This window comes from Ovis aries, chromosome X (assembly GCF_016772045.2).
Source record: "Ovis aries strain OAR_USU_Benz2616 breed Rambouillet chromosome X, ARS-UI_Ramb_v3.0, whole genome shotgun sequence".
In the NCBI taxonomy this organism is placed as follows: Eukaryota; Metazoa; Chordata; class Mammalia; order Artiodactyla; family Bovidae; genus Ovis; species Ovis aries.
Genome location: NC_056080.1, coordinates 69,454,883 through 69,480,639, shown reverse-complemented (window position 1 = coordinate 69,480,639; position 25,757 = coordinate 69,454,883). Strand labels below are relative to the sequence as shown.

Genomic DNA, 25,757 nt, shown 5'->3' with positions numbered 1-25,757 from the left:
GGTTCCCTGATCACATGCACACAGCAGACTGTCTCTCACATCAGTTGCCAAAATGACTCACCAATACAGCCCATTTTCCTACTCACACCCATCTACAGCTGGACTCAGGGGCAAATACTAAGTAGGAAAAAATAAACTTGGAGTTTATCATCATTACTACAACTTCCATTTGTATAACTTTTGTTTTCCTTTTCATAGCACCTTTCTATATATTCTCTTTTTTGGTCCTGTCAGGGAGAAAGGCAGGAACTCTACAAATCCATGCAAATGACCTTTCTCATCCATGCTAACCAGATGGCATCCTCCTCAAACCTGAAAGCCCATACATGAAGTTTCACACACTAGTGTGCCTCAACTATGCCCATAGACCCACACTGAAATATAAATAAATACAAAGGAAGTAGAAATAAATCTACTTACTCTTGATTAGGCATCTAGAAACTTGGCTTCTTTCCCAACTTTGGCACTTAATTATATGACCTTGTACTGATGATATGCTTTACTCCAAACTAAGTATTAATTTTAAAATCTATTCTAAATCTGTGTAGTTCAAAGCAGTAGCCACTGTCTATATGTTGGCTATTGAGCATCTGAAATGTGGCTAGTGTAATTGAAGGACAGAATTTTCTATTTAACTTAATATAATTTAATGTATTTACAGTTAAGTTTAAATAAGCACATAGGGGAACTTAATATAATTTAATGTATTTACAGTTAAGTTTAAATAAGCACATAGGGGCTTCCCTAGTGGCTCAGATGGTAGAGCGTCTGTCTGCAATGCAGGAGACCCGGGTTCGATCCCTGGGTTGGGAAGATCCCCTGGAGAAGGAAATGACAGCCCATTTCAGTATTCTTGCCTGGAAAATCCCATGGACTGCAGAGCCTGGTAGATTACCGTCCATGGGGTCGCAAAGAGTCGGACACGACTGAGCAACTTCACTTTCACTTTCACAAGCACATAGTACTAGTGACTATGGCATTGGGCAGCACAGAATAATGTAGGGATTGGGGGCTTAAATAATCTGTACCAGCTCTCCTTAAGTAGTCTATACCATTCTGTCCTACAGGGCTTATTCAAACTTATTCAAAATTTTCATTTATTGTGTTGTGGCCTCACCAGAAATGACAACTTAAAATTGATTTATATCATGAGGTAAGCCCTGGGGCAGAAATAGGGAGAGTGATGAGAGTCATATTTCCACAACTAGATTGATACTTTTCATTGTCTCTGATTTTCTCTAAGCTGGAACTAAAGCATGAATGATTGTATCCAAGGTTCTTTGAGTGAATATATATGTGTGTATAGAACTGGGCTGTAAGTATAGTAACACTCTTTATCTACCTTTTCAAAGTGTTGTGAGTATTAATTGTGGAACAGTTTCAGTTCTGAAAGAAAATAAGTGATATTTCTTTATTTTGTGGTAAAATAAACATCTTTAGAAAATCTGTTTCTCTTATGGCCTCAGTTACCTTATCTATAATAGGAGAGAGTTGAACTAGATTTATTTAACAAACCAAACAAGGCAATCAGCTAACATCTAGGAGCACAATGATTAACCAGATGTGTCATACCCTCAGGAACTCAATTTTTGAAAAAGTCTAAACAAAATGATTTTTCAAGACCTTTTCAGCTCTATGAGTAAGCTATGAATCCTACAGCACAAAGTTAATATATGAATGCTGTCTTACTGTAAATCTTATAACCTTCTCCCCAAGTTTTACTCCATTAAGACAGAGTCCCCATCCAACTACACATTATTCACCTTCTTCCTCACCATTCCCTTCTTGGTCCTCTCCACCTCAATAAAAAATTAAGAACTGGAAGAGTCTGGGGAAAATGAGAAAGAATAGAGAGATGACAGCAAAGAGATATCGGTGTGATACTTCATCATTTCCTAAAATAATAGAAAATGTAAGGACAAGTATGTAATGAAGACAGAGAGGATGGAAAAGAAACGATAGAGAGATGAGGAAAGATTAAGAATCTGCTGTCAATTATAACAAACATGGCATAAATTGATATAGCTAAACAAGGCAAAAATACAATTGGGGATCAGTGGAGCACTGCTTTTTCCATCCCAGAGGCAGAGAAACAGCTAAGGACAGACAACTGGGGGAGTACACAGAGGCACAAACAGGGCATCCCATCTCTGCCACAGTTATTGTGATGTCCTCTTGAAAGATTTTGCCTCTTTCTTTTTCCTTCCTTACCTGGTATGTACTACAGTTCCATCATAGTTGAAAATGGCTGTAACAGTCCATATCGGAGGCAAAGTGGTAACTTATCCTCTGTCTCTCTTACAAACTTTCCCCTAGATCTCTGGCGATCCAAACTCAGTTGAAGAAATTCTATTTCTAATATCACTTCAGTTAGTAAAACTTTCCAGGAAAGGATTAGAGTCTTATCTTGAATACAAATGTTATCTCCTTCTTTAATTTGGTTGAATGACTTTTCACCCCAACTAATACCACAACCAAGAATAGTATGAAAGGAGATTAATATTTAAGAAACCTTAGAGCCCTGACCCCAGGTTGGCTATGAGATAATTCTGGTACCTACAGATGCCAAGTTCAGGCCTTTGTTCCTACAGCAGGTAGCAGGCCAGAGGGCTGTTACTAGTTTCCTGATTTACTGAGTACACAAATTCATTATTAGTTATAGGGCTATGCTTACAAAGTGTTAATATGAACATATTTATGCCATCCCCAGATGAAATATCTTAATATAACTCAATACAATTGAAGTAACCCACTCACATTAGGGTATTATTATCCATTTGGTTCATAACATCAAGGTGCTGCCCCGAGTTCCAGTCAACACATAACAGACTGCTATATCCCTTTATCCAGAAACAGACAGAACATCCCAAAGCTCCAATATCCCAGAGCCTAGCCAAAGACAAATTCCTAGCCAAAGACAAATTCCTTCTAAATTCCTAAAACAGGCCTGCAGACAGAAAACCCAGTCATTCCAGACCACTCTTAGTGTAAGAAAAAGAAAAAAAAATCATTTTTAATTCAAGAGAAGTAATGTATTGCTGTGGGGATTTTGAGAAACCAAATTCAACCTAAGACATTTATTTTTCAGGGGATAAGTCACCAGAAAGGAGAAGGATTCTTAGACTGTAGATAGAGCAGTAATTGTCAGTGAGAGAGAGATGTGAAATTTATCTTGCCTAAGATCAGGTTTCACATTTTGACAGTTATATTAGCATATACTGGTATATATTTCTCCACCTACAAATAGTCTAACCACTCCCCCAAATCATAAATCAGAGAGAACTAAACTGGACAGATCTCAGAACAGTTGTGTGATTTCCTGAGGATTCCGTTGCTGGAGCTAGGGATAAAAGTTCATTTATACACACAACAACCTGCAAGTCCGGTTTCTGTTCTTCTCTCCTTCTGCCTTCCCCTTCCCCTACTTTGAACCAGAGTAGCCAAATCGAGGCGTGCTTTAAACAACTTGAGGACTGATTTGAAAGAGGAAGAAGAATTTGTATACATTGGCTAGCATATGTGCCCTGCCCTCCTCTCCTCTTGAAAATAGCAACAACTCATCATTTCAAAGAAGTTTGCCTAAAAGAGCAGGCGCACTGTGAATGGTGTTTACTTTCAGGACTTCCAGGGTATTCATATTTACTGTACAGCTGACCAACAATGATTAGCTTTCCAAGGGACGGATAGATTGGATTTACTGAAGACCTGGAGCTTGCTTCTGAGAGTGAATGCAAAAGACCCTAAATTGTCAACCTTGAAGTTAACAGGTAAGCAGTTTCAATGTTTTTGTTCAGTGCTAGAACCAGGCATTCTGTGGATGGTAGATTCTAGCAAATTCCCAGGAGTTTGAGGATAAATAATTTGCCTTGTCTGCTTTAAACTGGGCTGCTAGTATGATTCTTTCTGCTTTATTTATTGGACAGAGATTCAATAATCTAATCGGTCCTTCAACAAGTATTGCTTAGCATTTCTGTTAGGGGTTCAATGCGGCAAAATACAGAGGGAACACTCCCTAAGCCTCCAGCACCTTGGCAATCAAGTGAAAAAAGTAAGGGATATTTTTTAATCCTTTATTAAGGGTTCAGTGGAGTTTCTCTAAACTGTAGTAGCAGTTTCATTTGACATACAAACAAAATATACAGTGACGGCTGAAGGTAAACCCACTAGTGAAGACTGATTTGGTATCTTCACAAGGTAGTTTCATATTCATTATCCTACTTGAACCTATCAATATTCTGCAATTTAAACAGGTAAGTGCTATTATTTCTGTTTTGCAAAAAAATAAATTCAAAGGGGTTAAGAAATTTTCTGGAAACTTGCCGCACAACTAGAATTGGCAAGTTCTGACTAGAAACTGAAAATAGAAAGCTCTCACAATTATAAATGAATATAAGGAAATTCGATGATTTAGTACCTTGGACATATCTGACTTATACCAGGTTTAAACAGGCCTACCACTTCATATATTTTAATCAAAATCTTTGGCCAGGAGCATCCTTCTACTTAGAAGCAAAGAGTTGTTTTCAAAAGTAAACAAATGGGTTGGTGGATTCCATCTATAGCTAAAAAACAAAAACAAAAAATAACTTGAATTCAGTGGTTCTGCCTTCCAATCCTCTGATTATTTTGAAATCTAGAAAAAGGATTTTTCAGGCTATTATATATTTTAAAAAATGTACCTAAACTTAGAGTTGAGATTGCATTGCATTTCAAATATGTTGGTGAAATTTGTTTCCAGATAATTTTAAATTTATAATCTCTACTACAACAAGATCAAGTTTATGGTATCTATTTAAATTATTCAGAAAACTTTCTGTTGTTGTTTTATTATTAATTGTTCAATCAAAACTAAAAGCAGTCTGTGTTTACACTGTAAGTAAACAACCTAAAGTACTATATTTACATCTATCCCCTTAATAAAAACTGTTTCCCAGGTCCCCATGATATTTAAATGATTATACTAGTGAGTCCCTTCCTGCAAATGAAATAAATCAGCCCATGAACCCAAATAGAATGGTGAAGTGAAGAGAAGTGAGTCATGTCCAACTCTTTGTGACCCCATGGACTATAGAGTTCATGGAGTTCTCTAGGCCAGAATACTAGAGTGGGTAGCCTTTCCCTTTTCCAGGGGATCTTTCCGACCCAGGGATCAAACCCAGGTCTCACACATTGGTGAAGAAACCCAGGCAGATTCTTTACCAGCTGAGCCACAAGGGAAGCAATAGAATGGTAGGTTAAAGGAAGTTTGCAGGTTGAGTCCAGTGCGAAGTTAGCATTTAGGTGTCTTCCTAGCCCAGAATTATCAGTTTCATTTTCTACTATCTTTTCTTTCCTATCTTTAGTCAAGCTTTTTATTTTTTAGGAACTATTTATCTGGGATAAAAGCAAAATTCTCCCATAGTGCTGAAAATTATAAATTTTCCTTTGCAGTACTACTTATTAATAATAAGAGATTAAAGGAACAGCACTGATCCTTAAGATATGTATCAAACCTTGTGGATTTGATGCCATGAAGCGTATCTATCATAATCTCCCAAGTAACACAGATAGCTCTGCATGGACTGCTATTCTGATCTATTTTGTTACTTTTATGTTCTTATTAAAATAGCTCAAATCTCTTGTAATTCAGTTAAACAATCTTCAATTGAGCTCAATATAACATGTACCACAAAGTAAAGTTAGACGTAGTTCCTGCCTTTCAGGGAATTACCGTGTTGGTGGGGAGATATATGGAATTTAGGAAGATGGCACCAACGATCCTACATGCAGGGCAGCAAAGGGGACACAGATGTAAAGAAGAGACTTTTGGACTCAGTGGCAGAAGGTGAAGGTGGGATGGTTTGAGAGAATAGCACTGAAACATGTACACTGCCACACGTAAAATAGATGAGCAGTGCAAATTCGATGCATGAAGCAGGGCACCCAAAGCCGGTGCTCTGGGACAACCCAGAGGGATAGGGTGGGGAAGGAGGTGGGAGAAGGGTTCAGGATGTGGGGGACACATGTATACCTATGGCTGATTCATGTTGATGTATGGCAAAAATCATCACAATATTATAAAGTAGTTATCCTCCAATTAAAATAAATTAATTAATCTTTTTAAAAAGAATGACAAAATATAAAAATATGAGATGGTAAACCAGTGTTATGTTTTTAATGGCAAAGGCATTTAGGAAAAAAAAATGGGCTGGGATGAATGGAGAAGGTGTCACAGCAAAGATAAAATGAGATAGGTCTAAAAAAATATCTAGAATATGGAACCATGCTGAATAAACTTTCTCTGCACATAGTAAGTGGTAAATATACATTGTTAAAATTCAATTCTTCACAGAAATAATGTGAGAAGCGTACTGTGTCGTGACTGAGTTTGACACCTACAAGGTACACTGAGGAGCCTGATTTGGGATTGTGTTGAGGTAACACAAAATAAATCTGGATAGAAATTTAAGGCCAAATTATTAGACATTGAATTCCAGGCACTTTTTAATGTGAAATCATATTAGCAAACTTTGAATAAGTGAAGATATGATAAAAAATATTTTTAGTAGACAAATCTGTCAGATTTTCACATGCCTGAGTACATTTATAGAAAACTGGAGATGAAGAGATCACTTAAAAAGAGTAGCAGTTCTCACCAAGAGTGTAATAAGGTTCCCTTTTCTCCACACCCTCTCCAGCATTTATTGTTTGTAGACTTTTTGATGGCAGCCATTCTGACTGGTGTGAGATGGTACCTCATTGTGGTTTTGATTTCCTCTTCTCTGATAGAGTGATGTTGAGCATCTTTTCATGTGTTTGTTAGCCATCTGTATGTCTTCTTTGGAGAAATGTCTGTTTAGTTCTTTGGCCCACTTTTTGATTGGGTGGTTTATTTTTTTGGTATTGAGTTGCATAAATTGCTTGTATATTTTGGAGATTAATTCTTTGTCAGTTGTATCATTTGCTATTATTTTCTCCCATTCTGAGGACTGCCTTTTCACCTTGCTTATAGTTTCCTTCATAGAGACTCCTTTAAAAACCTGGAAATAGAACTGCCATACGACCCAGAAATACCACTGCTGTGCATATGCACTGAGGAAACCAGAACTGAAAGAGACACATGTACCCCAATGTTCATAGCAGCATTGTTTACAATAGCCAGGACATGGAAGCAACCTAGATGTCCATCAGCAGATGAATGGATAAGGAAGTTGTGGTACATATACATAATGGAATATTACTCAGCTATAAAAAAATGTATTTGAGTCAGTACTAAAGAGGTGGATGAAACTTGAGCCTATTATACAGAGTGAAGTAAGTCAGAAATAGAAACACCAATACTGTATATTAATGCATATATATGGAATTTAGAAAGACAATAACAACGATCTTATATGCAAGACAGAAAAAGAGACATGGATGTAAAAAACAAACTTTTTGGATTCTGTGGGAGAAGGTGAGGGTGGGATGATTTGAGAGAATAGCATTGAAACATGCATATTACCATAAGTAAAGCAGATGACTGGTGCAAGTTCACTTCATGAAGCAGGGCACTCAAAGTTGTGCTCTAGGACAACCCAAAAGGATGGATTGGGGAGGGATATGGGAGGGGGAATTCAGGACGGTGGGACACATGTGCACCTATGGCCGATTCATGTCGATGTATGGCAAAACCACCGCAATATTGTAAAGTAATTAGCCTCCAATTAAAATAAATTAATTATTTTTTAAAAAAAAAGAGAGAAAAGAATAGCAGTTAACGAGACTCTTCCACTGCCATTTGGTGGTAGTGGAAATGGAATGAAGAGTAACTTAAGAGTAATCGATGAAAGTTGGTGAGTGACTAGATATAGGCAGCATAAGAAAGAAATGTCAGAGCTGTCTCTGAAATTTTGAAACTATGGGATCTGAGCACTGATGTTACTACTGTTTATATAAATACGTAATTTGAGGGTGAAGTGTTTTGACCAACTGGGTTTGAGGATATGGCAAAAATTCAAAGCAATGTCCAATGAATAGTTGGAAATAACGTCCCCGAACATGAAAGTAGGGTAAGAGGTGGAGGCCAAAATTAAGTCTGGGGAGTGTAACAGCCAAAATCATAAAAATTACTCAGCTTAGAAAAGTCAAATATAAGACATGACCAAAGACTGAAATTCATGCAATACCTACACTTTCAGTCAAGAGGAAGAAGACAGTCTTGAAAAATAAGAGCCATGGAAATATAATTCCTCTCAAAGGGCTTCCCTTGTGGCTCAGCGGTCAAGTATCTGCCTACAATGAGGGAGATCTGGGTTCGATACCTGGCTTAAGAAGATCCCCTGGAGAAGGGAAAGGTTATCCACTCCAGTATTCTGGCCTAGCAAATCCATTGGACTGTATAATTCATAGGGTTGCAAAGAGTCAGACACAACTGAGCAACTTTCACTTCACTTCAAAGGATTTTTTAAAAGTCTTGAGGAAAAGTATCAGATAATTTATTCTTTTAAATGCCCCCTGACCACCAGTAACTAGCACAGTACCTCATATACACTGTGACTACTTAATAAATACAAAGTTATTTTAACATAGGCTAGCATGATTCTTTTCTTCAAACTGTATTCCAGTTTGAACTCTGTCATAAATGGTGCAACCTAACAGTGGCTGCTCTAAACTACCTCGTTGAATGAGTTTAAATGGGAATGAAATTGAGCCAGGATAACTGAGAGTTCATCCTAGCCTTGACTTCTAATAAGTTTTCTATTCTCTAACAAGTTCCTGAACATCAGTATTTCTTAATATCTTCATGTATTGAATGTGGTAATGAACAAATGGAGATATTTTTTCAGATCCTTTAAAATGGTAAATATGAAAGCAACTTGAAAACACAAACCACTTTCTGAAAGAGTTTTAAGTCTACTCCAGGAGAATAAAATACATAACAAAATTGAATGCCTGTTGAGGCAGCAAGCCCAGTTACTTTCTGCTCCCAACATTACATTGTAGACAAGGGCATCATTCTACGCATCAGCAATCTCGCCAACTCTAAGGACCTGTCAATAGGATCCAATCCTTTCATTACCACTAACTCTACAATACTTGTACAAGCCTCAATGTGAATTCTGAAAAGATTAAAAGATTTTAACTTTTTATTATGTATTGTGGTATAGCTGATTAACAATGTTGTGATAGTTTCAGGTGAACAGTGAAGGGAATCAGCCATACATATACATGTATCCATTCTCCCCCAAACTCCCCTCCCATCCAGGTTGCCACATAACATTCTGCAAAGTTCCATGTGCTGTATACAGTAGGTCCCTATTGGTTATCCATTTTAAATATAGCAGTGTGTACATGCCCATCCCAAACTCCCTAATTATCCCTTCCCTCCATCTTTTACCTCAGCAAACATAAGCTTCTACTTAAAGTTTGTGAGTCTGTTTCAGTTTTGTAAATAAGTTCATGTGTATCATTTATTTTTAGATTCCACATATAAGGGATATCATATAATATTTCTCCTTCTCTCTCTGACTTACTTCACTCAGTATAACACTGTCTAGGTCCATTCATGTTGCTGCAAATGGCATTATTTCATCATCTTCAACGGCTGAGTAATATTCCATTGTATATATGAACCACATCTTCTTTATCTCTGTCAATGTAATTTTAGGTTGTTTCCATGTCTTGTTTAGAGCTGCAATGAACATTGAAATTCATGTATCAGTTCAGACCATGTTTTTCTCTGGATATATGCCCATGAGTGAGATTGCAGGGTCATATGGTAGAACTCATATGAGACAAGATGACAGTGTAGAAGGGTGTGTGTTCATCTTCTCCTGTGAGAACTCCAAAATTGCAACTTGCTGCTGAACAATCATTAAAAGGAGAATGTTGGATCCCACCAAAAAAAAAAAGATACCCCATGTCCAAAGGCAAAGGAGAAGCCCCAACAAGACTGTAGGAGGGGCGAAATCATGTTTTCAATCAAATTGCAAACCTGCCAGAGACACTTGGAGGGTCAAACAAAACCTTGTGCACACCAGGACCCAGAGGCCCCAGAGAGACGGAACCAAGTCTGCCTTTGACTGTTTGAGTGTCTCCTGTCAGGGCATAGGTCAACAGTGGCCTGCCACGGAGACAGAGGCTCTGGCTGCAGCAGACCCAGAACATGCTGCATGTAGCATAAGCCCTCTTAGAGAAGGTCACGATTAGCCGCATCATAGAGCCACCGAGCAGACAATTCACAAACTGCAGAATAATTATACCAGAGAAATTATCACACCACACTGTTAAGAAAGTTCTAGGACCCACAACAGATTTCCCAACCTAGGGATCCAGCAAAAGGACTGAGAACCCCCAGGGAATTTGACTTTGCAGGCCAGTGGGATTTGATTAGAGAACTTCCACAGAAATGGGGAAACAGACACTTCGAAGGCACAAACAAAACCTTGTGTGCACCAGGACCCAGGAAAAAGGAGCAATGTCCCCACAAGAAACTGAACCAGACTTGCTGTGAGTGTCCAGGAATCTCCAGTGGAAGCATGGGTTGACAGTGGCCTTCTGTAGAGTCAGGGGCAGTGAATACAACAGTGTGGGCATAAGTCCTTTTATTTTTTTTTTTAATTTATTTTTTTTAATTTTTTAAATTTTAAAATCTTTAATTCTTACATGCATTCCCAAACATGAACCCCCCTCCCACCTCCCTCCCCATAACATCTTTCTGGGTCATCCCCATGCACCAGCCCCAAGCATGCTGCATCCTGCGTCAGACATAGACTGGCGATTCAATTCACATGATAGTATACATGTTAGAATGTCATTCTCCCAAATCATCCCACCCTCTCCCTCTCCCTCTGAGTCCAAAAGTCCATTATACACATCTGTGTCTCTTTCCCTGTCTTGCATACAGGGTCGTCATTGCCATCTTCCTAAATTCCATATATATGTGTTAGTATACTGTATTGGTGTTTTTCTTTCTGGCTTACTTCACTCTGTATAATCGGCTCTAGTTTCATCCATCTCATCAGAACGGATTCAAATGAATTCTTTTTAACTGCTGAGTAATACTCCATTGTGTATATGTACCAAAGCTTTCTTATCCATTCATCTGCTGATGGACATCTAGGTTGTTTCCATGTCCTAGCTATTATAAACAGTGCTGCGATGAACATTGGGGTACATGTGTCTCTTTCAATTCTGGTTTCCTCGGTGTGTATGCCCAGAAGTGGGATTGCTGGGTCATAAGGTAGTTCTATTTGCAATTTTTTAAGGAATCTCCACACTGTTCTCCATAGTGGCTGTACTAGTTTGCATTCCCACCAACAGTGTAGGAGGGTTCCCTTTTCTCCACACCCTCTCCAGCATTTATTGCTTGCAGATTTTTGGATCGCAGCCATTCTGACTGGTGTGAAGTGGTACCTCATTGTGGTTTTGATTTGCATTTCTCTAATAATGAGTGATGTTGAGCATCTTTTCATGTGTTTGTTAGCCATCCGTATGTCTTCTTTGGAGAAATGTCGATTTAGTTCTTTGGCCCATTTTTTGATTGGGTCGTTTATTTTTCTGGAGTTGAGCTGCATTAGTTGCTTGTATATTTTTGAGATTAGTTGTTTGTCAGTTGCTTCATTTGCTATTATTTTCTCCCATTCAGAAGGCTGTCTTTTCACCTTGCTTATATTTTCCTTTGTTGTGCAGAAGCTTTTAATTTTAATTAGATCCCACTTGTTTATTTTTGCTTTTATTTCCAGCATTCTGGGAGGTGGATCATAGAGGATCCTGCTGTGATTTATGTCTGAGAGTGTTTTGCCTATGTTCTCCTCTAGGAGTTTTATAGTTTCTGATCTTACATTTAGATCTTTAATCCATTTTGAGTTTATTTTTGTGTGCGGTGTTAGAAAGTGATCTAGTTTCATTCTTTTACAAGTGGTTGACCAGTTTTCCCAGCACCACTTGTTAAAGAGATTGTCTTTACTCCATTGTATATTCTTGCCTCCTTTGTCAAAGATAAGGTGTCCATATGTGTGTGGATTTATCTCTGGGCTTTCTATTTTGTTCCATTGATCTATATGTCTGTCTTTGTGCCAGTACCATACTGTCTTGATGACTGTGGCTTTGTAGTAGAGCCTGAAGTCAGGCAAGTTGATTCCTCCCGTTCCATTCTTCTTTCTCAAGATTGCTTTGGCTATTCGAGGTTTTTGTATTTCCATACAAATCTTGAAATTATTTGTTCTAGTTCTGTGAAAAATGTGGCTGGTAGCTTGATAGGGATTGCATTGAATTTGTAAATTGCTTTGGGTAGTATACTCATTTTCACTATATTGATTCTTCCAATCCATGAACATGGTATATTTCTCCATCTATTAGTGTCCTCTTTGATTTCTTTCATCAGTGTTTTATAGTTTTCTATATATAGGTCTTTAGTTTCTTTAGGTAGATATATTCCTAAGTATTTTATTCTTTTCGTTGCAATGGTGAATGGAATTGTTTCCTTAATTTCTTTTTCTACTTTCTCATTATTCGTGTATAGGAATGCAAGGGATTTCTGTGTGTTGATTTTATATCCTGCAACTTTACTGTATTCATTGATTAGTTCTAGTAATTTTCTGGTGGAGTCTTTAGGGTTTTCCATGTAGAGGATCATGTCATCTGCAAACAGTGAGAGTTTTACTTCTTCTTTTCCAATTTGGATTCCTTTTATTTCTTTTTCTGCTCTGATTGCTGTGGCCAAAACTTCCAGAACTATGTTGAATAGTAGCGGTGAAAGTGGACACCCTTGTCTTGTTCCTGACTTTAGGGAAATGCTTTCAATTTTTCACCATTGAGGATAATGTTTGCTATGGGTTTGTCATAGATAGCTTTTATTATGTTGAGATATGTTCCTTCTATTCCTGCTTTCTGGAGAGTTTTTATCATAAATGGATGTTGAATTTTGTCAAAGGCCTTCTCTGCATCTATTGAGATAATCATATGGTTTTTATTTTTCAATTTGTTAATGTGGTGAATTACATTGATTGATTTGCGGATATTGAAGAATCCTTGCATCCCTGGGATAAAGCCCACTTGGTCATGGTGTATGATCTTTTTAATGTGTTGTTGGATTCTGATTGCTAGAATTTTGTTGAGGATTTTTGCATCTATGTTCATCAGAGATATTGGCCTGTAGTTTTCTTTTTTTGTGACATCTTTGTCAGGTTTTGGTATTAGGGTGATGGTGGCCTCATAGAATGAGTTTGGAAGTTTACCTTCCTCTGCAATTTCTGGAAGAGTTTGAGTAGGATAGGTGTTAGCTCTTCTCGAAATTTTTGGTAGAATTCAGCTGTGAAGCCATCTGGACCTGGGCTTTTGTTTGCTGGAAGATTTCTGATTACAGTATCAATTTCCGTGCTTGTGATGGGTCTGTTAAGATTTTCGATTTCTTCCTGGTTCAGTTTTGGAAAATTGTACTTTTCTAATAATTTGTCCATTTCTTCCACGTTGTCCATTTTATTGGCATACAACTGCTGATAGTAGTCTCTTATGATCCTTTGTATTTCTGTGTTGTCTGTTGTGATCTCTCCATTTTCATTTCTAATTTTATTGATTTGATTTTTCTCTCTTTGCTTCTTGATGAGTCTGGCTAATGGTTTGTCAATTTTATTTATCCTTTCAAAGAACCAGCTTTTGGCTTTGTTGATTTTTGCTATGGTCTCTTTTGTTTCTTTTGCATTTATTTCTGCCCTAATTTTTAAGATTTCTTTCCTTCTACTAACTCTGGGGTTCTCCAACTCTTCCTTTTCTAGTTGCTTTAGTTGTAGAGTTAGGTTATTTATTTGACTTTTTCTTGTTTCTTGAGGTATGCCTGTATTGCTATGAACTTTCCTCTTAGCACTGCTTTTATAGTGTCCCACAGGTTTTGGGTTGTTGTGTTTTCATTTTCATTAGTTTCTATGCATATTTTGATTTCTTTTTGATTTCTTCTGTGATTTGTTGGTTATTCAGAAGTGTGTTGTTCAACCTCCATATGTTGGAATTTTTAATAGTTTTTCTCCTGTAATTGAGATCTAATCTTAATGCATTATGGTCAGAAAAGATGCTTGGAATGATTTCGATTTTTTGAATTTATCAAGTTTAGATTTATGGCCCAGGATGTGATCTATCCTGGAGAAGGTTCCATGAGCACTTGAAAAAAGGTGAAATTCGTTGTTTTGGGGTGAAATGTCCTATAGATATCAATTAGGTCTAACTGATCTAATGTATCATTTAAAGTTTGCGTTTCTTTGTTAATTTTCTGTTTAGTTGATCTGTCCATAGGTGTGAGTGGGGTATTAAAGTCTCCCACTATTATTGTGTTATTGTTGATTTCCCCTTTCATACTTGTTAGCATTTGTCTTACATATTGTGGTGCTCCTATATTGGGTGCATATATATTTATAATTGTTATATCTTCTTCTTGGATTGTTCCTTTGATCATTATGTAGTGGCCTTCTTTGTCTCTTTTCACAGCCTTTGTTTTAAAGTCTATTTTATCGGATATGAGTATTGCCACTCCTGCTTTCTTTTGGTCTCTATTCGCATGGTATATCTTTTTCCAGCCCTTCACTTTCAGTCTGTATGTGTCCCCTGTTTTGAGGTGGGTCTCTTGTAAGCAGCATATAGAGGGGTCTTGTTTTTGTATCCATTCGGCCAGTCTTTGTCTTTTGGTTGGGGCGTTCAACCCATTTACGTTTATGGTAATTATTGATAAGTATGATCCCGTTGCCATTTACTTTATTGTTTTGGGTTCGGTTTTATACACCCTTTTCGTGTTTCCTGTCTAGAGGATATCCTTAAAAATATGGAACGCTTCACGAATTTGCGTGTCATCCTTGCGCAGGGGCCATGCTAATCTTCTCTGTATCGTTCCAATTTTAGTATATGTGCTGCCGAAGCGAGCACCATAAGTCCTTTTAAAGGAGGTCTCCATTACTGCCATTATCCCTACCATAGTTTGGCCTCAGGCCAAACAACAGTGAGGGAACACAGCCCTGCCCATCAACAGAAAGTTGGATTAAAGATTTACTGAGCATGCTCCTGCCCATCAGAACAAGACCCAGATTCCCCCACAGCCATTCTCTCTCATCAGGAAACTTCCATAAGCATTTATTCTTATCCATCAGAGGGCAGACAGAATGAAAACAGAAAACTAAACAAACTGACCACATGGATCACAGCCTTGTATCTCAATAAAACTATGAGCTATGCCAGGGCTACCCAAGATGGGTGGGTCATGCTGGAAAATTTGGACAAAATGTGATCCACTGGAGAAGGGAATGGCAAACCACTTCAGTATTGTTGCCTTGACAACCCCATAAACAGTATGAAACTGCAAAAAGATAGGGCACAGAAAGATGAGCTCCCCAGGTCTGTAGATGCTCAATATGCTACAGGAGAAGAGTGGAGAAATAACTCCAGAAAGAATGACAAGGCAGAGCCAAAGTGAAGACAATGCCCAGTTGTGGATATGACTGGTGACAGAAGTAAAGTCCAACGCTATAAAGAACAATACTGCATAGGAACCTGGAATGTTAGGTCCATGAATCAAGGTAAATTGGAAGTGGTCAAACAGGAGACAGCAAGAGTGAACATCGAGTGAACATTTTAGGAACCAGTGAACTAAAATGGACCAGAATGGGCTAATTTAATTCAGATGACCATTATATCTACTACTGTAGGCAAGAATCCCTTAGAAGAGATGAAGTAGCCATCACAGTCAACATGAGAGTCTGAAATGCAGTACTTGGGTGCAATCTCAAAAATGACAGAATGATCCCTGTTCATTTGCAAGGCAAACCACTCAATATCACGGTAATCCAAGTCTATGCCCCCACCACTAATGCCAAAGAAGTTGAAATTGAACAGTTCTGTGATGACCTACAAGGTCTTGTAGAACTAACACCAAAAAAAGATATCATTTTCATCATAGGGGACTGGAATGCAAAAGTAGGAAGTCAAGAGATACCTGGAGTAACACGCAAGATTGACTTTGTAGTACAAAGTGAAGCAGAGCAAAGGCGAACAGAGTTTTGTCAAGAGAACACACTGGTCATAGCAAACACGCTCTTCCAACAACACAAGACAATTCTACACATGGACATCACCAGATAGTCAATACCAAAATCAGATTGATATTATTTGTAGTCAAAGATGGAGAAGCTATAAACAGTCAGAGAAAACAAGACTGGGAGCTGACTATGGTTCAGATCATGAACCGTTATTGCCAAATTCAGACTTAAATTGAAGAAAGTAGAGAAAACCACTGGACCATTCAGGTATGGCCTAAATCTAATCCCTCACGATTATACAGTGGAAGACACAAATAGATTCAAAGGATGAGATCTGATAGACAGTGCTTGAAGAACTATGGATGGAGGTTTGTGACATTGTACAAGAAGTGGTGACCAATACCATACCCAAGAAAAATAAATGCAAACAGGCAAAATGGTTGTCTGAGGAGTCCTTACAAATAACTGAGAAAAGAAGAGAAGCAAAAGGCAAGGAGAAAAGGAAAGATACACCCATCTGAATGCAGAGTTCCAAATAACAGCAAGGAGAGACAAGATAGCTTTCCTAAGTGATTAATGCAAAGATATAGGAGAAAACAATAAAATGGGAAAGACTAGAGATCTTTTCAAGAAAACTAGAGATACCAAGGGAACATTTCATGCAAAGATGGGCAAAATAAAGGACAGAAACAGGATGAACCTAACAGAAGAAGATATTAAGAAGAGGTGGCAAGAATACACAGAAGAACTATTCATAACAGATCATCATGACCCAGATAACCATGATGGTGTGGTTAGACTAGAGCCAGAAATCCTGGAATGCGAAGTCAAGTGAGCCTTAGGAAGCATCACTACAAACAAATCTAGTGGAGGTAATGGAATTACAGTTGAGCTATTCCAAATCCTAAAAGATGATGCTGTGAAAGTCTTGCACTCAATATGCCTGCAAGTTTGGAAAACTCAGCAGTGGCCACAGGACTGGAAAAGGTCAGTTTTCATTCCAATCCCAAAGAAGGGCAATACCAAAGAATGTTCAAACTACTGCACAATTGCACTCATCTCACACTCTAGTAAAGTAATCCTCAAAATTCTCCAAGTGAGGCTTCAACAGTACATGAACCAAGAACTTCCAGATGTTCAGGCTGGATTTAGAAAATCCAGAGGAACCAGAGATCAAATTGCCAACATACACTGGTTCATCGAAAAAGCAAGAGAGCTTCAGAAAAAAATCTAATTCTATTTTATTGATTGTGCCAAACCCTTTGACTGTGTGGATCAAAACAAACTGTGGAAAATTCTTAAAGAGATGAGAATATCAGACCACCTTACCTGCCTCTTGAGAAATCTGTATGCAGGTCAAGAAGCCACAGTTAGAACTGGACATGGAACAACAGACTGGTTCCAAATTGGGAAAGGAGTACATCAAGGCTGTATATTGTCACCCTGCTTATTTAACTTATATGCAGAGTACATCATGAGAAACGCTGGGCTGGAAGAAGCACAAGCTGGAATCAAGATTTCCAGGAGAAATATCAATAACCTTCAATATGCAGATGACACCACCCTTATGGCAGAAAGCAAAGAGGAACTAAAGAGTCTCTTGATGAAAATGAAAAAAAAGAGTGAAGAAGCTGGCTTAAAATTCAACATTCAAAAAACTAAGATCATGGCAGCAGTCCCACCACTTCATGGCAACTAGATGGGGAAGCAATGAAACAGTGACAGACTTTATTTTCATGGTCTCCAAAATCACTGCAGATGGTGACTGCAGCCATGAAATTAAAAGACACTTGCTCCTTGGAAAAAAAGCTATGACCAACCTAGACAGCATATTAAAAAGCAGAGACATTAATTTGCTGACAAGTTCCATCTAGTCAAAATATTGGTTTTTCCACTACTCATGTGTGGATGTGAGTTTGACCGTAAAGTAAGCTGAGCACCAAATAATTGATGCTTTTGAACTGTGGTGTTGGGGAAGACTTTTGAGAGTCCCTTGGACTGAAAGATCAAACCAGTCAATCCTGAAGTAAATCAGTCCTGATGAAAGGACTGATGTTGAAGCTGAAGCTCCAATACTTTGGCCACCTGATGTGAAGAACTGACTCTTTGGAAAAGACCCTGCGGCTGGGAAAGATTGAAGACAGGGGGATGAGATGACAAAGGATGAGATGGTTGGATGGCATCACCGACTCGATGGAGATGAGTTTGAGCAAGCTCTGTGAGTTAGTCATGGCCAGGGAAGCCTGGCAGGGCTACAATCTATGGGGTCGTAAAGAGTCGGACAGGACTGAGCGACTGAACTGAACTGATGGCAGATCTATTTTTAGCTTTTTAAGGATTTTCCATACTGTTTTCCATAGTGGCTGTACCAACTTACATTCCCACCAACAGTGCAGGAGGGTTCCTTTCTCTCCACACCCTCTGCAGCTTTTATTTTTTGTGGATTTTTTGATGATAGCCATTCTGGTTGGTGTCAACCAACGTTCACTGTAGTTCTGAATTGCATTTCTCTAAAAACTAGCAATGCCAAACATCTTTTCTTGTGTTTTTTGATCACCTGTATGTATTCTTTGGGGAAATGTCTATTTAGGTCTTCTGCCCCACTCCAGTACTCTTGCCTGGGAAATCCCATAGACGGAGGAGCCTGGTAGCCTGCAGTCCATGGGGTCACGAAGAGTTGGAAATGACTGAGCAACTTCACTTTCATTTTCACTTTCATGCATTGGAGAAGGAAATGGCAACCCATTCCAATGTTCTTGCCTGGAGAATCCCAGGGACAGGGGAGCCTGGTGCACTGCCATCTATGGGGTCGCACAGAGTTGGACACGACTGAAGCAACTTAGCAGCAGCAGCAGCAGCAGCCCAATTTTTTATTGGATTGTTTGTTTTGATGCTTATAAGCATCATGAGCTATTTGTAGATTTTGGAGCCTAATCCTTTATCAGCCACATCATTTGCAAATATTTACTCCCATCTATGGACTGTCTTTTCAATTTATTTGTTGTTTCCATACTGTGCTAAAGCTTTGACATTTAAGTAGATATCATCTGTTTATTTCTGTTTTTATATCCATTATTCTAGGAGGTGGATTGAAAAAGATACCACTACAATTTATGTCAGAGAGTGTTCTGCCTACGTTTTCCTCTAAGAATTTTTTAGTGCCTGGTCTCACATCTCACATTTAGGTCTTTAATCCATTTTGAGCTTATTTTTGTGTATTGAGTCAAAGAACTATCCAACTTCACTATATATATATATATATATGTGTATATATATATATATATATATATATATAGCTGTCCAGTTTTCCCAGCACCATTTGTTAAAGAGACTTGCCTTCTCTGTCATTGATTAATTGGCCATAAGTGTGTGGGCTTATTTATGGGTTTTCTGTCCTGATTCATTGATCTTTATTTCTATTTTTGCACCAGTACCATACTGTTCTGATGCAGAAGTAATTGTGATTTTGGATAGTGAATTTTAAATCATTATAACTAGGCTCAAACACATCTTTAGTAATCAATTACAATCAACACATTTTTGATAACAAGAAATGTTTGTTTATCCCTGTAGTATAAAAATCTGTGCTTCAGGATTTGACAAACTCTTGGAAAGCATTTTCTGTCTCCTGCTAGTTCTGAAGGTGTATTCCATGAAAAAAGTTGTCAAAATGGTTGAAGAAGTGGTAGTGGTTTGGCAAGAGGTCAGGTGAATATGGTGGATGAGGCAAAACTTTGTAGCCCAATTCATTCAACTTTTGAAGTGTTGGTTGTGCAACATGTAGTTGAGCATTGTCATGGAGAAGAATCGGGCCCTTTCTGTTAACCAATGCCAACTGAAGACACTGCAGTTTTTGCTGTATCTCACCAATTTGCTGAGCATACTTCTCAGGTGTAATGGTTTTTCTGGGATTCAGAAAGCTGTAGTGGGTCAGACTGGCAGCATACCACCAAACAGTGACCATGACCTTTTTTGGTGCAAGTTTGACTTTGGAAGGGGCTTCCCTGGTGGCTCAGATGATAAAGAATATGCCTGCAATGCAGGATACCTGGATTCTATCCCTGGGTTGGGAAGATCCCCTGGAGAAGGAAATGGCTACCTACTCCAGTATTCTTCCCTGGGGAATTCCATGGATAGAGGAGCCTAGCAACTAACACTTTCACTACTTTTCGCTTAGCTTTGGGAAGTGCTTTGGAGCTTCTTCTCGATCCAACCACTGAGCTGGTTGTCGCCAATTGTATAAAATCCACTTTTCATCACATGTCACAATCTGATCAAGAAATGGCTCCTCGTTGCATAAGAGAAGACGAAACTTAATAATGAAGATTTTTTTTTTTCAGTCAGTTCATGAGGCATCCACTTATTGAGCTTTTTCACCTTTCCAATTTGCTTCAAATACTGAGTAACCATAGAATGGTCAATGTTGAGTTCTTCAGCAACATAGTGTATAGTTGTAAGAGGATCAGCTTCAGTGACTGCTTTCAGTTGGTCATTGTCAACTTCTAATAGCAGTCCACTAAGCTTCTCATCTTCAAGGATCTCATCTTCTTTGCAAAGCTTCTTTAACAACCACTGCGCTATATGCTCATTAGCAGTTTCTGGGCCAAATGCGTTGTTGATGTTCCGAGTTGTTTCCACTGCTTACGACCCATTTTGAACTGGAATAAGAGAATCACTCAAATTTGATTATTGTCTAACTTCATTTCCATAGTCTAAAATAAAGATAAAATAAGCAACAGGTAATGTCATTAGCAAAAAAAAAAAAGTAAATTTAGAAGTGCATATTAAAATGATGTATAACATAGCCACATTTATTTAAGAATGTATTCCAATATCAAACAGCAAACTTCAACAATACAAAAACCGCAACTACTTTTTCACCAACCTATATAGTGTAGTCTAAAGTCAAGGAGCCTGATTTCTCCAGCTCTGTTTTTCCTTCTCAAAATTGCTCCAGCTATTGATGATCTTTTGTGTCTCCATGCAATTTTAGATTTTTTGTTCTAGTTCTGTGATAAATTCCATTGGTATTTTGATAGGGATTGCATTGAATCTGTAGATTGCCTTGGGTAGTGTAGTCATTTTGACAGTATTGATTCTTCCAATCCACAAACATCGTATATCTTCCCATCGGTTTATACCTTCTTCAGTTTCTTTCATTAGCATCTTACAGTTTCAAGAGTACAGGTCTTTTGTATCTTTAGTTATGTTTATTCCTAGATATCTTATTATTTTTAATGTGATGGTAAATGGAATTGTTTCTTGAATTTCTTTTTCTGATCTTTCATTGTTAGTGCATAGAGATGCAATAGATTTCTGTGTATTAATTTTGTAACCTGCAGCTTAATCAAGTTCATTGATGAGTTCTAGTAATTTTCTGGTAGCATCTTTAGGATCTTTCATCTAAAGTATCATGTTATCTGCAAACAGTGACAGTTTTATTTCTTCTTTTCCAATATGGATTCCCTTTACTTTTTTTCTTCTCTGATTGCTATAACCTATGACTTCCAAAACTATGTTAAACAAAAGTGGCAAGAGTGGACATCCTTGTCTTGTTCCTGATCTTAGAGGGAATGTTTTCAGATTTTCATCATTGAGTATGATGCTAGCTGCAAGTTTATCTTATATGGCCTTTATTATTTTGAAGTGTTTTCCCTATATGCCCACTTTCTGGAGAGTTTTGTTTTGTTTGTTTGTTTGTTTTATCATAAACAGGTGCTGGATTTTGTCAAAAGCTTTTTGTGCATCTGCATAAAAATCATCATATGATTTTTATTCTTCAGTTTGTTGATGTGGTGTATCACATTGATTGATGTATGGATATTGAAAAATCCTTCCATCCCTAGGATGAATCCCACTTGATCATTGTGTATGATCTTTTTAATGTATTGTTGGATATGGATTGCTAAGTATTTTGTTGAGGATTTTTGTATCTCTATGTTCATCAGTGATATTGGACTGTAATTTTCTTCATTTGTGATATCTTTGTCTGGTTTTGGTATCAGGGTGATGGTAGCCTCATAAAATGAGTTAGGAAGTTTTTCTTCCTCTGCAATTTTTGAAACAGATTCAACAGGATAGATGTTAACTCTTCTCTAAATGTTTCATAAAATTTGCCTATGACAATGTCACGTCCCAGACTTTCATTTGTTGGGAGGTTTTCAATCACACTTTCAATTTCAGTGCTTACGGTTTATCTGTTAATATTTTCTATTTCTTCTTGGTTCAGTCTTGTACCTTTCTAAGAATTTGTCCACTTCTTCCAGATTGTCCCTTTTTTGGTCTACAGTTGCTCACAGTATTGGTAATATGATCTTGGTATTTCTGTAGTGTCAGTTGCAACTTCTTTTTCATTTCTGATTTTATTGATTTGAGTCCTCTCCCTTTTTCTCTTGATGAGTCTAGCTAAAGGTTTATGTATTTTGTTTATCTTTTCAAAGAACCAGCTTTCAGTTTCATTGATCTTTGCAGTTTTTTTCTTTGCCTCTATTTCATTTGTTTCTGCTTGGATCTTTATGACTTCTCTCCTGATAACTTTAGGTTTTGTTCTTTTTTCTCTAGTCTTTTCGATATAAGGTTAGGTTGTTTGTTTGAGTTTTTCTTTTTTGTTACTTGAGGAAAGATTGTAGTGCTATAAACTTCCCTCTCAGAACTGCTTTTGCTGCATCCCATAGGTTTTGGATTTGTGCTTTCATTTTCATTTGTCAGTAGGTTTGTTTTTTTTTTTACTTCCTCTTTGATTTCTTCAGTGATCCATTGGTTGTTTAGTAGCTTAGTGTTTAGCCACCACGTTTGTGTTTTTATGGGTTTTTTTTTCCTTGTAGTTTATTTCTAAACTCATAGCATTGTGATCAGAGAAGACGCTTGATATGATTTCAATTTTATTAAATTTATCAAGGCTAGTTTTGTGGCCCAGCATGTGGTCAATCCCAGATAATGTTTTGTGGGCACTTGAAAGGAGTGTGTAGTCTGGTGCTTTTGGATGGAATGCTCTATAAATATCAGTTAAGTCCAAGCCATCTGAAGTGTCATTTAAGGCCAATGTTTCCTTATTAATTTTCTGTTGAAAGGATTGAAATATTTAAGAGTAGTATTTAAGAAGTATTTCTGTGAAAATGCTATTTACCTTTTCCCTACATATTACTTCCATTAAGCCCATTGATTCCTAGGATCAAATGCTGAGAATCAAAATAATTTTTTACACTGATTTCTGAATGTAACAAAATATTCTACTACTCTGTTATCAAGCCATTTGTCCAAACACAGACTTAGTTATAATACAAATGATGTTCCAGAAAATATAAGTAGGTATAGTGTATGTATCTCTCCCTAAAATACAAAGACCTAAAGTCATTTTTATTCCTCATACCAATGATATTTATGTTTCAGGCTACATGGTTACCAAGCATGGTATGATTTGAGAGCCAGTGAGAAACAGCTTCCCCTGTTCAATCAGGTGTGAGAAAATTCCTGGAAGTTAAATTCCTATTAATCAATCCTATAAAAGAGATTTTTGAATCAGATTGTCAATTTGTTTATTTGTATTAAGAAATACAACTGTCAATAAGTCTGGTATACTCATAGCTGGTAATGGCACATCTTCATTCTTATAGAAAAAGCAACAAAGGAAGCCAATTAACCTGATTAGATAAATCCAGACATCTTAGGTCAATTAATTCATGTTACAATACTGGTGCTAAAACACGGTCAACTGACAATTACTTTTGCCTTTGACTGAGAATTCTTCATGGGTTGGTAGGGAAGACCACCATTTAAACATAAGTTGTGCACCACAAAACTCTTCTATCCTACTTCTTCTTTCCAGCCCATCTTTTCTTTGTGCCCTGCAAGCTTTTCTTCTTTATTTAGGGGGTAGTACATATGAGACAGGAGCTTCCTAGGTGGTAAAGAACCCACCTGTCAATGCAGGTTAGATGTAACAGATGCAGCTTTGATCCCTGGATAGGGAAGACCCCCTGGAGGGGGGAATGGCTACCCATTCCAATATTCTTGCCTGGAGTATACCATAGACAGAGGAGTCTGGCAGGCTGCAGTCCATGGGGTCGCACAGAGTCAGACACGACTGAAGCAACTTAGCACACACATGCACACATTTGAGAGAAAAGAGAAATAAAAATGTTTACATGTTTGGAAAATATAGGTTAAGGAGGGGCCCTGGTAGAAATAGGGGAAATGAGGCAAAAAGAAGAGTAAACATAAACCCTTTAGCACTTAAATACAGAGTTGGTTTTCCTTTTGAAGAATAAAATGCCATTATCTTATTTAGAGTGTTTGTGGAATCATATCCCAGACATCTGAGCTCCTACTTAAGTGTCATTAATGAAAGAGGAAAGGGGACTGAGATCTAGGCTTAGAGTCCTCTGGCACATCAGGCTTTCACTTACTTTTCATCAATCTCTTTCCTCCAAAAAGGAATGGAAAATCTAGTTTGGAATCACATTTTGCGATGACTGACATATAAAAGTTGTCAAGATTTCTCATCTATTTCAGATTAATAGCCTTTATTTTTATATAGGGCTGTCTGTGTTGTCATGGATTCTACATGATAAGTGGAATTAAGTTAGCAGTAACAATACTCAAACACCTCTGATACATCTTGTTTACTTATTCCAAAGTTTCTAAGAAGTTCAGACCTTACAAGATATTAAAAGCTTCTTTTCATTCTGAATTGGTTTACCCAGTTCAGGTAAACATTTGGTTTATGATATTGAATTCTTGTTTGTGACAAAGTCCTTCCATAAAAAGAAATCTCTTAAAAAACAATTATCTTGCTTCCAAAATACAGACATCTAAAATACCAAGAAGTTAAAGGCAGGCCTTGGAGCCAGGTCTGAGGAATGACCTCAGAACTTAGGAGGATTTCATATTGCTAGTAATTAAGTAGGGACTCATAAAGGTATCCCTGAAAGGTCAGCCCTCTAGTTAGTGCTTTACAAAAAGTTCAAAAGTATGTAAGCTGTCTGTAACATATTTTGACCATCTAGACAAAGAGTAGAACTATCCTCCCACTGTCCTCTCTCACACACACTCGTGCACTCCTCAAGATTTCTATTGCCACTTCGTGACTCATATTTCCCCTGAGGTCTCCTCTTAAGCATTGCTTCATTCTGATTATACAAGATAAAATATTTGTATCATGGTACTATGCTTCCATGGTGGCTCAGTTGGTAAAGCATCTGCCTGCAATGCAGGAGACCTGGGTTCGATCCCTGGGTTGGGAAGATCCCCTGGAGAAAGAAATGGCAACCCGCTCCAGTACTCTTGCCTGGAAATTTTCACGGACAGAGGGGCCTGGTAGGCTACAGTCCATGGGGTTGCAAAGAGTTGGACACGACTGAGTGACTTCACTATGTTAGAGGACACATAGTGACATTAACTTTGAATGCCATAGTGTGACTTCCATTCGGGCTTGACAGTGTCCTGTATTTGGAACCCAACTGTTTGACAATAGAGTGACCTGATTTGATAAGTGTGATGATCTCTTCTTAAGAATGAATTAACTACTGGAGAAGAGAGGTCATAGAACTGTCAGCAATGTAGTATCAATTCCTCCTGTAATTTTTAATACTAGTGAGAATGCTACTAAGCATATTCCTGAAATGTCAAGGAAAATACTACTTATTGTAATAATAAGGTGACAGTAATGATGGGGGAGAGGTCTTTCTACTTTCCTCCTCAAGATCTTTTACTATCATGGAGGAAAGCCACTGGGACCATTAGTACAATCTTGGTCATTATAGATTGAAACTCCATGGGGGA

The 25,757-nt window shown here is 37.8% G+C and overlaps 1 protein-coding gene and 2 non-coding genes across 7 annotated transcripts in view; 2 read left to right on the top strand and 1 right to left on the bottom strand.

The window, feature by feature from the left end:
- The first annotated feature begins 741 nt into the window (after positions 1 to 741).
- Positions 742 to 813, top strand: TRNAC-GCA (transfer RNA cysteine (anticodon GCA)). The gene has a single exon. It is a non-coding gene; the product is annotated as a tRNA-Cys (tRNA).
- A 2,749-nt stretch (positions 814 to 3,562) lies between these two features.
- CYSLTR1 (cysteinyl leukotriene receptor 1) overlaps positions 3,563 to 25,757 on the top strand; it is an 80,525-nt gene continuing 58,330 nt past the window's right edge. For all 5 annotated transcript variants that reach the window (XM_004022468.5, XM_060407830.1, XM_060407831.1 and 2 more), the window contains exon 1: positions 3,563 to 3,767. The gene's annotated coding sequence lies outside the window, so the exon portion shown is untranslated. The remainder of the gene's footprint in view (positions 3,768 to 25,757) is intronic.
- Positions 14,765 to 14,871, bottom strand: LOC114111853 (U6 spliceosomal RNA). The gene has a single exon (XR_003587587.1). It is a non-coding gene; the product is annotated as a U6 spliceosomal RNA (small nuclear RNA).